At 48.2% G+C, this 13,016-nt stretch overlaps 1 protein-coding gene across 9 annotated transcripts in view; it reads left to right on the top strand.

The window, feature by feature from the left end:
* Positions 1-13,016, top strand: part of SEMA5A (semaphorin 5A) — a 484,035-nt gene that overhangs the window by 8,124 nt on the left and 462,895 nt on the right. The window contains exon 1 of one of the 9 annotated variants that reach the window (XM_045442269.1): positions 11,272-11,447. The exons of the other annotated variants lie outside the window; for them this stretch is intronic. The gene's annotated coding sequence lies outside the window, so the exon portion shown is untranslated. Of the gene's footprint in view, positions 1-11,271; positions 11,448-13,016 lie in introns of those variants that run through there. 9 annotated transcript variants of the gene reach the window in all.

A 13,016-nucleotide genomic window follows, 5' to 3' on the forward strand; every position in this document is an offset into this window, starting at 1 on the left:
GGTCAGAGCTGCAGGGTCTGGAACTCTGGAGAACTGCTCTGCTCACTAACAGTGCTGCTTTCCTGTGGTGGGCAAAGCCTCAACGATGCCTGCTTCTGGGTCCTGGTACCTGTGCTTAGCATGGCTTTTCCTGCGGCTGGTGAGGCGGGCAACTTCTAACAGCCATATCCAGTGGCAGGGTGCAGATTTTTTAAATGCCCAGAGCCTGAGTACTTAAAGCAGAGTGTTTTTTTTTTTTTTTTTCTCCTTTTAGAGAAGAGTCGCCGTAGCATCGCTTCTAGCTCTTTCTATTCTGCTTTGACGAGTTTTGCGGTTAAAGCGCAAGCTGAAATTAGGTTATGGGGAGAGAGCTACATATGAATTGCCTGTAATTTCCTTGCTCTTGGACTGTTGTCTCTGGGTGGGGGTGTGTCTTTAGCTGTTCCCTCTTGTTTATTGCAACTTCCATCTGTTTAGGGCATTAAAATCCTCTCTGCCTCCTGCCACGGGCTTCCTCGGCTCTCTCTCGGGCACCTTACTCTCTCCACACCAGTTGGTTTCCACATGGTGACTTTCCATGGGAGTGTTTACTTTGGCACAGACTGTCCGAGCTCCAGATACACCCAGGATGGCTTTTCGAGAGCTGGCTGCAACTTGCGGGCCTCAGAGCTCATGTGCGTTTCTCCATTAGCAATAAAGTATTTTTATCCAGCCCTGTGATGTTTCCGACAAGCATTTTCTAACAACGCTTAATTTCTTCAGTCTTTGAAGTTGCAGGCAACAACTGAGATTGACCAAATTTCAAATCCTAGTGCGATAGCTTTATTGACTTCTTACCAGTGTTATTTCTGATTGGCTTATCCCACGTTTGCCCGCTCCCAAACTTGCAGCCTAGATGCAAATTAAGAGTAATAATTATAAAATGACTATGTTTTTCTATTACCAATCCTAAATTATTACTCATCTTTGGTGAGTGGTAAGGAATTATTTTTGAGATTACATTAGTATTTCCTTTTGCTTATTAGAGGGCAAAGGGGTGGGTGACATTTTTATTTTTGATGTCACTTTTGATGGTTTAAATTGGTCAATAACACACTGGTTACGTGGGCATTTTTTAGTGGTGGTTTTCTTTCATTTTCAATGAGCTAATATTCCCCGGATTTCAAGGATATCTAGTTAGGCGTTCTGTTAAACAGATTGGTTACATGATGGTTGCATGATTAGAGAAATTTCCATGTCGCTAGGACTGATACTTAGTTTTGACACCTCAGGAGTAAGAAGCAATGTGATGTTCTCTTGCTTTAAGACCTCCTTTAGAGAACTGTTGATTTGTATCGGCTCTGATAGCTAGAATTGATCATAATGAAATAAGGGGGAGTGTTACGTCGGGAACTACGTGAAGACATTGTCCTCAGTGGAGAAAACGCATTAGAGTATTACTTTTGATGATTTTTTACTTTCTCCTAACCATTTCCTTTTCTGGAAAGCATCCAGATGTTAACATCAAATATCGATTTAAAATTTTTTTTTTTTTTCAACGTTTATTTATTTTTGGGACAGAGAGAGACAGAGCATGAACGGGGGAGGGTCAGAGAGAGAGGGAGACACAGAATCGGAAACAGGCTCCAGGCTCTGAGCCATCAGCCCAGAGCCCGACGCGGGGCTCGAACTCACGGACCGCGAGATCGTGACCTGGCTGAAGTCGGACGCTTAACCGACTGCGCCACCCAGGCGCCCCTAATTTTAAACACTAAGATGTATAGGATCCTAACTTTACTCTGGCAGTTTGGAACCAGGAAACAGCCTGGAATGTTCACTTCCCAGCCCTGGGCTGTGTAAGGCTAATGTGCAGATACCTCCTTACCTTACTTCCTGTCCTTTTGCCGAAGTTTAAAATCGGAGGAAGTTTGCCAACCTGTCAGCAAAGGAAAACTCCTATAAAGTTTGAGCTAGGAGGTAAAGGTAGGCATTTTCATGATTTAAGTTTAATATTGCCAGGCTGTAAATAGAAAAGGAAGATGATGTTTTCAGAGCAAGGGTCCAGTGCCCAGATGTTGAACTCTGCCCAGGGTAAGGGGCGCAGATGCCCAGTGTGAGAAGGAGAATGCTGGAGTCTGGTTTCCTTTCTGTTCCAACAGGGCTGTTCCTCAGATATCCTTTGAGGGCTTTTTCAGTTTTCTCTTACTAATCCAGCAGCCTTTTAATTATTGTGTTCCTCCTTTACCAGATAAGCGTTGAGCCAAGCTGAGTTCGTGACGTCTTCTAATTGACCGTATCGTTTCTAATAAGATCCGGCTCACTGTCTTTGCCTTCCCTTCTCTGTTGGAGTGTCCATCCTGCCACGTGAAAGGGGTTTGCCAGGTTTTGTCCTGTCTGATACTGTTTGGCATCTCCAGCACCTGACTCTTTGCCGAGGGGCTTCAGAGTTACTGTTGATGTGCCATGACCGTGCGAGACATGTTCTCTCACCCAGAGTCTCGTTCGTGTGGTGCTTCGCGTTGGCTCATACAGGTCGGACCTCATCTAGGTCGGTGAAGAGTGTGACAGGAATGTGATGGCTGTTAAGTCACACCCCGACATTTGCTGCACGTTGGATGGTGTTCCCAAGCTGGGAAAAACATGCAGCTCGAAGCATTTGCTCCAGGGCAGTAGGAACGCCTCCATTCCCGAGTCGCGTCATGGTGGAAGGGACCTGAAGCCTCTGTGGATCTCTCTCTGACTTCCTTGGCTCCCAGTCATACCTTAAAGGTGGTGCTCAGCAGGTGGGGATACCTAAACCCATGTGCTCGGGTTGGAAACATTTCCCACTCTTCCTATCCAGCCCGTCGCTTTCTTTTACAATGCGCGTCTTACACCAGTGTTTTCCCGCAACTTTCTGTATGTAGAAATACCGCCCTTGGATGTGAACTGTGCAGTGTTCAGGGGCGTGGGGCTGGGGGAGGGTGGGGAGGGGAGCCCTTTGCAGAGCTCTGCAAGGCCAGCCCGTGCACCGTGGCTGTCTCTGCTTCCCGAGCCGACTCCAGAGTCAGGCCTGGAGCCAAATTTACTCTCCGTCTGCCAGCAGTGATGGAAACTCCTAGGTCCTATCACCAGCTCGTGAAAAGAAATCATTCAGGAAACTGCAAGCTGGCATGTAAGAATTGCAAAGATTCATTCACTCGAAAGCTTACGCCTGCAAATGTTATTTAACTTTGAACAATTTCTCCAGGCCCACCTGCTGGGTTTCCATCTCCTTGGGGTTTCTCTTGGTGCAGAGGAAAGCCTGGGAAGGATTCACAGTGGGGATCTGATGGCATGTGTCCTGGGGATGACAGCAGCTGAGGGGCCTCCCGGAGGTCCCACACGTCTTGCATCCCGGACCCGGGCATCTGTGCAGTAGGTTCTCTTCTGCAGAACTTCGTGGAGTAAGTGTGAAGGTTGGGACTTTCGTTGCTAAAGTTACAAACCGCAGAACAATAGAGGGGAACATCAGTCTTCATAGTGATCAGATACCCTGTCAATTAAAATACCTTGAAGACCGTTTTTAAAAGAGTATCTATTGACACATTAATTGTTTATTGAGGTAGGCTCAAGAAAGTGAATGCTTTGAACTTGGACCATGACCAGAGAGAAGATGAACTTGACAGGCATGGGGAAGGGGTTACTGAGAGTAGCATACTGTAAGTTTTTGTTTGAGAAGAAGGGCATTTACCTAGGTCTACATAGAATTTAAAGGGACTTTTTTTCTTTTTTCTTTTTTAAAGTTTATTTTGAGAGAGAGAGAGAGAGAGAGAGAGAGACAACATGAGTGGGGGAGGGGCAAACAAAGAGGAAGAGACAGAGAGAGCAGGGGAGGGGAAGAGAGGGAGAGGGTGGGAGAGAGAGAAAATCCCAAACAGGCTCTGCCACTGTCAGTGCAGAGCCCGACATGGGGCTTGAACTCAACAAACCGAGAGATCATGACCCGAGCCGAAATCAAGAGTGGGATGCTTAACTGACTGAGCCACCCCAGCACCCTGAGACTTTTTTCTTATTATAATGCAAGTTATAAGCAAAAATCACACACTGCAGATTCAGACACAATTTGAAAGTGTATTTTATTTGTTTGTTTTGGTTGCTAGAAGGGAGTAGTGTAGGCTTTGGTGTGAATTGGGGAAGAAGACCAGATCAACATTTTTCATTTCATATTTGTGACCCTGAGTTTCTTGATAATCTCTCAGAAAATCCTAGGTTTCTTAATTTAGTGGCCGATTACTTTGGTCTTCTCTCTTCAGAGGGAAAAGAATCATCATGACTTCTCAGCCAGGGATTGTAGGTTAGAACACCACAGTAAGGTGCAGATCGGCTTCCAGAATGCTCCGCAGTGTCACCCTGCCTACGTCTCCCGTTTTGGAACTCCTGGCTCCATTGGTGGGTCAGTTTGGGGTCAACATGAAGGAGGGGCACAGAAAGGAAAGAACCATCCTGGGTAATGGAGACCCCTCTGAGCTCCAGAGAATGTTGGTTCCACTCAGTCTTTTCGATTTAATAAAGGCCACACTGGCTTGTTCTGTCCTCCTCCTGTGTCTGAGGCCGCAAAAGCTCTGATCCTCCCCATTGTCAGGGAGCTTGTGATTTGCAGAAGAGCCCATTGGTGTGTGGCTCATGGGCCTGAATGCAGTTTAGGATTTGCCACTAAGTAAGTGTTTTTTGATGGGCTTTTAAGTTTTTGTGTTTAAATTAAAAGTGTATGTTCCCCCGAGAGCTGGCTTTGGGGCCCAGATTTCCTGCCTTGGGGTTGTTGGAGGAAGTGCTAAGTGGGGAGAACAGGACCGCGATTGGAGGCTTGGTAAAATCTTAGTCAAGACGCTGGACAAAGAGTGCAGTCAGTGAGTGGCTCAGCTAGGGGACTGATATGGGGGGCCCGAGTGGCCTTTGGGGGTTCTTCTTTAATTGCACTTTTGACTGAACACCTGGTTTAGTTAAGCCTGCAGGGGTACATTTAGGAAAACAAATGAGAAACACCTCTGGGAAGGCTGCTCATTTCAAAGTGTGTGGGATCGCTCATGTTTATCTTTGTTGCTGGTCAGGGAAGGGCTACTGTGTCTTTTTAAATCTAGCTCTTGGGGTCGACTTTGACTTCTGCCAAGTAGCCATTTTGCCCGATCATGTTACAGTTTATGAATATATGTATGTTACGAACATGTTATAGCTTATGTCAGCTGTTGACAAAGTTCCCGTGTGGAGGTCCATCTGCCAAGCTCCAGTGCCAACCAGGTCCGTCTCTTGTACCTTCCAGTGTGTAGGAAGGAAAGGATTTTGTAGGTGTATTTCTGTAAAAGAGTTTGGCCTTAGCTTTTTAGGAATTGGTAGAAAGCTAAAGGAATTCTTATAAAGACATAATTAGAGTACATAAGGAACGGTAAAATGTACATGTTTGAAATGCTTTGCCTTTCTGAACAATCGGGAGGTTGTTAGCTGTTTCCTTTTCTCACATTGGCTTCCAGATGATTAATTGGATTTACTTAATTAAATGCTCCACATTTAAGTGGAGTGGAGGCCCAGGGAGTATTCTGAAAATAGTATCAATTGTTTTCTATTGATCTACGGCATACAACATGGCTTGCTTTTACTTAGAGCAAAGACATTCGGTTGTATATTCATCATCTTTCGCTTTAAGTTATTTAACTGTAAGTTCTAAAGTGAAAAGTCTATTTAAAATATCTTATGGATGATCTCAAAAATCCCATATCATGAAATTCTGTCCCTTTACTGCACTCCAGGGGAGTAAGCCAGCTTTGAGCACGGTTCTCTTGCTGCCACAGTATTTGGAACGTTTGGAGGGGCAATGGGGCTATTTTTAGCAAATTCAAATGTATCCTGTGGTGGCCAATTTCCAAGGATCCAAAATTAGTCACGGGATCTTGGACAGCACAGTGTCAAGGGCTCAGACAACGTGCCTTTTCCACATCTTTGCATTGCCGACCTGAATGTGACGTTAGGATTGATTGCTTTGGTCAAACAATACATCATTGTGTGGAGATAACAAAAGAATCACCTCTCACTGTGAACAAAGGGGTCAGAAGCTATGGAATTCGGGGCTGGGCGGAGTGGGCGGATCAAATTGGCAGTGGTTCAGCCTGTTGGAAGATGACAGTGCCTTGATAATGAGGACAGTTAAAAACCCGACGGGTATGTTTCTGTTATTGGTAGGGGTACAGAGGTGAACAGCCGAGATCCTCCTTCCCTCCTCCTGTTTTGTTTACATGAACAGAAGGTCTAAGGAGGACCCTTTCAGGCTGAAAGTCTTGCTTATCACACTAACCTTTCATCTGTAGTAAAAAGAAGAGATACAGTTACCCTCCTGAAAAGATCTCTTGCACATGTTGCCCCCAATCATGCCAGAGTCAAATGACCAGTTTGCTTTGAAAGAATTCTATTTCCACTTCCTTATGTCTAGAGAAACACTTCATTACTCAATATATATGTAGCCTACAGTTGTCCTCGGCAGTGATGGTTGATTACCGTTTTTCCCCAAGGGTTTTTTTTTTGTTTGTCTGTTTGCTTGTTTGTTTGTTTGTTTGTTTGTTTGTAAAGTAATCCATAGTTTACAAGAGGATGATCCATTTTTGAACAGTTTTATTCTGACAAGCCTTTCTGTCGTCTTAGTTCAAACTGACATGGCAGACAGGAGGTTGACTTGATTCAAAGGAAGGGCAGTGCATTTGGTTGAATGCTAGCATCTTATCTGTTGAATGTGGAGGGCCTCCTAACTGATAACACCATTCCATAGACTTCCAGAGTTTGGAAGATGGGGAGGCTGTCCAGTGTTTGTCTCCAGGCAGGGATTTTTCTAAACCTTCATAGAGAGATGGTGACTTACTATGTTCTTCTTCTTCTTTAATGTTTATGTATTTATTTTTGAGTGAGACAGAAGCAGAGAGAGAGAAGAGAGAGAGAGGCAGAGAGAGAGGGAGACGGAGAATCCCAAGCAGGCTCCATGCCTGGATCCCACGAACCATGAGATCATGACCTGAGTCGAAACCAAGAGTCAGACGAGTAGCGGACTGAGCCACCCAGGCGCCCCCATATCATGTTCTTAAGGGCTTACACAGGAGTTCCATTATAAAGTGGACCATTTCTTTTTAGTGTAGTCCAGAGGAGCTGGACAGATGAAAGGTAGCTTGTGTAGTTACCTAAAAAATGATTACCAGAAGCTTCCTTTGTGCCAGAGCCCAAGCCCTGCCCTGGGAATACGGTGTGTACAGGACAGAGGTTTCTGCTCTGTTGGTGTGTATTTTCAAGAACTTTAACGAGGCTTCGGGTTCATTCGGACACTGAGGATTGTCCAGAACCCTGATCCGGGAGGGCTGTGGTAGCAGGTGGAGGAGTGGGGCTGGGCACGGTGGGGACAGTGTGCTTGTCTGTGCCCTGGCTGTGTTGCCTCACTTCCTGGGAGTAAGGGAGCAGCGGAGGTTTGGAAGGTGCACACCCAGGAGGCCTGGACCTGCATTCGGTCCCCTCTGCCCAGGATGCACAGCCGCTCTCTCAGAGCACCTGCAGCGAGGCGGTGGCGTCCTCAGACTCGTTCTCTAGGTTCTCTAGGTTCTCTGCGAGAAGAGAGGGCCTGAAAATCAGGAGCTTCCAGGTGAGTAAGGACCCAGGTGTTCATGGACTTCCTTTCTGGACCTTTGAGAAGTTTACGGTCACCCCTGTGGGACTGTCAGGGAACTTGGGTGCCCGGACCCCGGTTGGACAAGCTCACCGCCGTGCCTCCCAAGGCCGCCAATGTGCGGTGTGCTTCCCGGTGTTCGCAGGGACACACTGACAGCATCCACCCTGGCTGCCGGGCTGCCTTTTCCCGTGGTTGACGCGCTTTGCAGTCACGAAAGGGAAATAAGCCTTTCCCGAAATGGAAGAGCCCCGGGATGGAACAGGAGAATTGGTGCTGGAGCAACAGTCCGGACACAAGGCTGCCGGAGAGCGCCCCTGGGGAGCCTGCCCGCCCGGTGCTGCTTGCCTACTGCGCCATCACCTACGCCGCTCGCCTACTGTGTGTTCAGATGCCCAGCCCCCCCCCCCCCCCCCCCCTGCCCTGAGCAGTGCCTGCGATGTGCAGAAGCTTCTTGTTACAGGGGTTCCAGCGCGTCGGTCAACATCCCCAGACTCTGGGCTTCCAGAGGAGGGCCGTTTCTCTTTCACAAACTGCCCTCCATGTCCCGAATGCTGCTTTGTCTGCGGCGCGTGATGGGTCCACGGTTAACGTAACGCTGGATGCCACACTCTGCCCACGTGTCTCAAGTGGTGTGCGAACGGGGCCCACCCGCTGTCTCTCGTTGCATGTGTGTCTGTGAACTGGAAGGATGAACGCCCTTCCATTCTGTTTCCGTCCGTTTTGTCCCTTTATGTAAACCCGAACCAGCAGCAACTTGTCAGGACACAAATTTTGGCAAGTGGCTTTGGAGCAAGAGATTACTACCAAGGAAGTTTTTGTTTGTTTGTTTTTGCCAGGGTGGTGTTTCAGGTATGACGAATTTGCGAGTTATGTGTGTTGTTTCCCTTTGGGTGTTTAACTGGGACAGATGTGTTTATGTTTTAGTTATATATCACCTTATGTGCAGCTGTGAAATCCTCTACCTGTAAAAAAATGTGGCTCCTGAATATGGACTCTCCTGTCACCACCTGCAGCCCTGTGTGCACATGACTTTGCTTTCTTTTTTCTTCTCCTCCCTTTCCCTTTCTTTCCTTCCTTTTCCTCTCCTCTCCTCTCTTCTCTCCTCCCCTCCCCTCTCCTTCCTCTCCCTCTCTCTCTCTCTCTCCCTCCCTCTCCCTCCCGCCCCCCTTTCTTTCTTTAAACACATGGGCTGTGATGGTCTGTCCCTTCTGGGTATAACCCAGTGCGGCAACGAATTGCCAACTGTGCTTGGGATACACATGTTTGGAAACCGTTGCACCTGACAAAGCTGGAGAACGCAGAGGTCAAGAGCAGCAAGGGGAGTGAAGAGTCTGCCTTCTGTTCGTCCGTGCCCTTTAGCACCTGTCTGTCTTCCCAGCTCTTTCCTTCTCCTTAGAGGTTATGGATGCTCTACTGAGTCTATTTGAACATGACACCCTCTGCATTTCATGGTGCTTAAGTTCCGGATAACTATTCTGAAGGCTTCTGTTCCACATGACCCAAGAGAGTGTAAAAGCAGTGAGGATCTGGGTATGGAAGTAGTAGAAAGAGGATGGAACCCAAAAGACCTTTCAGTTCCCAGTCCCCACCTCCCCTTCTTGTGAAGAGTTTTGAACAGGACGAATGAATACTTGAAGGCTAACTTCCTACTTACTTCCAAATATACCCATGGAATTTTACAAGGATTGAGATAGGCGGAGGAGGAGGCCAGTATTTGAAAGCATGTCATTAGTTTATAATTTGAAAAAAAAAAACAAAAACTCTGGCACCGGTTCAGTAGATGGCTTAACACTATTGGCAGAGGTCTAGAGGTCAGTGTCTGAAATATTCCTGGCACACAGAGCTTGCATGCTTTATTTCGTTTTAATTGCAGTTTATTAGTGGTAATTTCGGTTCAGTCACTTAGTGTGAAATAAAGGCCACCGTCCTATATCCTGAAGCTGTTGGGAAGGAGCCGTTCAGCAGGTGGGGGAACAGCCAGGGGGAGAGCAAGCCCCCAGCTGCCCCCTGGGGCCGGCCAAGTGGCCTCCTCACCTCTGGGGAAGGTGCTGAGATGCCTGGCTGCCAGCGAGAAGGCTGTGGGGACTTTGTTTCAGTAACATGGGGCAGAAGCAGTGAGAGCGGGGTGGCAGACTGAGGCAAGCCGTTTTCCCCACCCAGGGCCTGGCTGCCATCCTTAGGGGGTCCCCAGACTGCGAGATGGCTGACGGCTGCTGGTGCTCTCAGAACTGGGGGAGGTGGGGAGAGGACTTGCCATAGCCACAACCATCTGGATACAGTGCTACGGCAGGCTCAGAAGTCGGAAAAGCTGCCCTTCTGCCTCTTTCTGGGGACTTCCAGAAGTGCCAAGTCCTGCAAATAGAATCACCGTGTCCTGAGAGCTACCTGATCACAAAGGCTTTTCAGACCTCTGGAACTGGGTCCTCCTGAAATCTATAGATGCCTGGCTCCCCTGTGAAATTGATTTAATACCTGGGAACAGAGGCAAATCATGTAGACTTATTTCGAGGCCCCTCTTATCTTTCTTCTCAGAAGTAAATACAGTAAACCTTCGGAAAACGTGGGGTGGGGCTTGGGGACAGTGACCCCTGCCCCCCACACAGTCAAAAATGTGCTAAAAACTTTTGATTCCCCCAAACCTGACTACTGATAGCCTTCCGTTGATCAGAAGCCTTACCAAGAACATGAACAGTTGACTAATACGTTCCCTATGTATACATATTACATACCGTATTCTTACAATGAAGTAAGCTAGAGGAGAAAGGTTATCGTGAAAATCCTGAGGAAGGGAAATCTGTATTTACAGAACCGTGCTGTAGTTGTCAACCAGAGAAGCTGTTCAAACCCGTTGTTGTTCAAGGGCCACCTCCCCTGTAGGCGATGCAGTATGTATCATCGCACATGGATGCATTTGTTTGTTTCCGTGATCTGTGGCTATGCGATGCATCATCCCCTAACTTAGTGGCCGAGGACATTAAGTTGTTACTCTCTCTCTCTCAGTCCTTCACGAGGCTGGGCTCAGCTGGGTGGTTCTCCCCGGGTCTCTCACGAGGTGGCCGTCACATCACATGACACAAGGAGGTTAGGCTGGCATCATCAGAGGCTTCCCAGAGCTGGACGTTCAAGATGGGCTCACTCACAGGTCTGGCGCCAGGGGGTCCTTCTGTGTGCCTTCCCTCCTCTTCCCCGAAGGCATGGGCTTCCACAGGCAGGAAACACACTCCAGGCCGTTTAAGGCCGTGCCCAGAGCTGGCACCGGCTACTTCCGCTGAGCTGCAGCGGTCACGACAGCCCTCGGGCTCGCCCAGATCCCCGGGTAGGAGACATCGAGTGCGTCGTGACGGGCAAGTGCCAAGGCACGCAGCAGAACATGTGGGACGGGAGATTGTGTGGAGGCCATCTGTGGAAAAGTCCCATCTGCCGCGTCATTCCTCGTGTGCAGTGTATGGGAACCAACAAAAGACATGTGTGATCACTTGCTAAGGTCAATCATACTTGACGTCGTTTCTGTAACGACAGGATTTGGAGGCTTCAGCAGATACAACATGCGGATGTCAAACTTACAAATTACAGAATGAACGATCTTTCTTTTTTCATCAAAATGCATTTTTTTTTTTTTTTTTTTTTTTTTTTTTTTGCTCCACGATGAACATTGCAGGATATCCTTAAATATCAAAGTCCTGTAGCTCTTTCCAGGATGATGATGAGGCAGCATGAATGTCGCGGTTACCGGAGTAGATTTGGGATCGGAGTGGCTGGCTTTGTTTCGCAGTTCTAGGGGAATTTGAGGGGCGTCTCAATCTCTCTGCACCACGCTCTCCTCAGTTCTAAAACGGTAAGAGCCCTTCCTGCCTGGTAGGCGGTTCTCTGAAGATTACAGACCGGGGATGCATGTGAATCGCCCGCTCCACAGTGGGCACTTTCCAGTGATAGCGAGTGTTTGTGTGGTGAATAGAAAGTCTCCTGCCAAGCCCAGGTGTGGGTTAACATCTTCCTCTACTTCAGAGCGCCTTGCGCAAGGCCCTTGCATCCGCTCCTCTGGCAGGTCACCTGCCCACGAATGCCCACACAGAGCGGGAGGAGGGAGGTGGGAAGAAAAAGGAAATTGGCCCAAAATAAAAACAGGGCTGGGAGTTGTTGCTTGACTTTGCCAAAAAAGCAAATATCACTTGATGTTAGGAAAAAGTAAACGAACAGAAAGGCTGGTGATTTCTCCTCGGTGGATGCTGGGCATCTTCCGCTTTCCTCGGTAGATCCTCTTCTGGAGCCTTCTCCAGGCTCGGGAGGTCCAGCTGCGTGGACTGCGTCCCAGGCTTGCTGGCCTTCTCCTCCGGGCTGGCTTCCTCCCATGGGTGGCCTGGAGGGGCTGAAGGAAGGCTTGCGTCCTGAGGAGGTTGCACGGCTGGCTGCATCCTTCTAAGGCCTCAGTGCCCCCCCCCCCCCGCCCCGCCTCCGCCCAGGCACCCTCGACGGAGCCCCTCCCGGCTCTCAGAACTGGAAAATGCTCCCTCCGTCCAGCCCAGGAGACTTAGAGGTGGTGGTTGAGCTGGCTCAGGCTCAGCGTGGCCTGGGTCCCTCTGAACCCTGGCTATCCCAGCCCCAGAACGATAGCATTGACATCATTTTCAGTTGGTTTTGTGACAGTGGCTCCTGCCAGCATGGGGAAGAATGTGAGAAGTTAAAAACTCTATGATCTTTTCTAATGCCTGTGAAGAGCTTTTGAGCCTTGTCTAGCTGTAGTCACTCCCAGCCCCATGTGGTAGGTTGGCGTCCCTTATTGGAGTAGTTACATAGTCACATAAAGCTAAGCAGGGGTGATGCAGATCGTGTGGCTGGATATATGATCATATGCTGAAACAGGACCAGAATCCTGGCCACCTGATCGATGACCACCAGCGTGGAGGGAGGAGGGTCCAGGGACGAGAACTTCTAACTTGAAGTCAAGCCACTCCAGGGCTTCCAGATTGATGACTCTTAGGGAAGAAATGGCTTTGGAGCTTAACTGAGGGCGGACAGTATTTCCTTCAGAAACTCGGAAGCAACTGCGTTCTAGGTCGGTCTCTTTAAACTGGATAATTCTTGTCGTGCAAGCTGACATCTTCACAGGGTCGCAGAATGCTGGTTTACGTAATTAAATACACTTGTATATGCTATGAATTCGTTTTGATAAAATCAGTAAACTGTATTATTCTGGGACGGCCCTCATAAATGGGGTCTAAGGTATCCTTAATCTCGGATATGCAAACACATAAATATCTGTTTACGTATCGTTTTATACACATGCGTCCCACGTGGCTTTTTAGCTTAATCCTGAACTTAAATGTTTGTGTTCTTAGTTAATTGGCGTGTGTGGGGAAGAGGAGGACTGTCCTGACCCAGGCAAATTCCCCCTTCCTTTCAGTAT

This window comes from Leopardus geoffroyi, chromosome A1 (genome assembly GCF_018350155.1).
Source record: "Leopardus geoffroyi isolate Oge1 chromosome A1, O.geoffroyi_Oge1_pat1.0, whole genome shotgun sequence".
Classification (NCBI taxonomy): Eukaryota; Metazoa; Chordata; class Mammalia; order Carnivora; family Felidae; genus Leopardus; species Leopardus geoffroyi.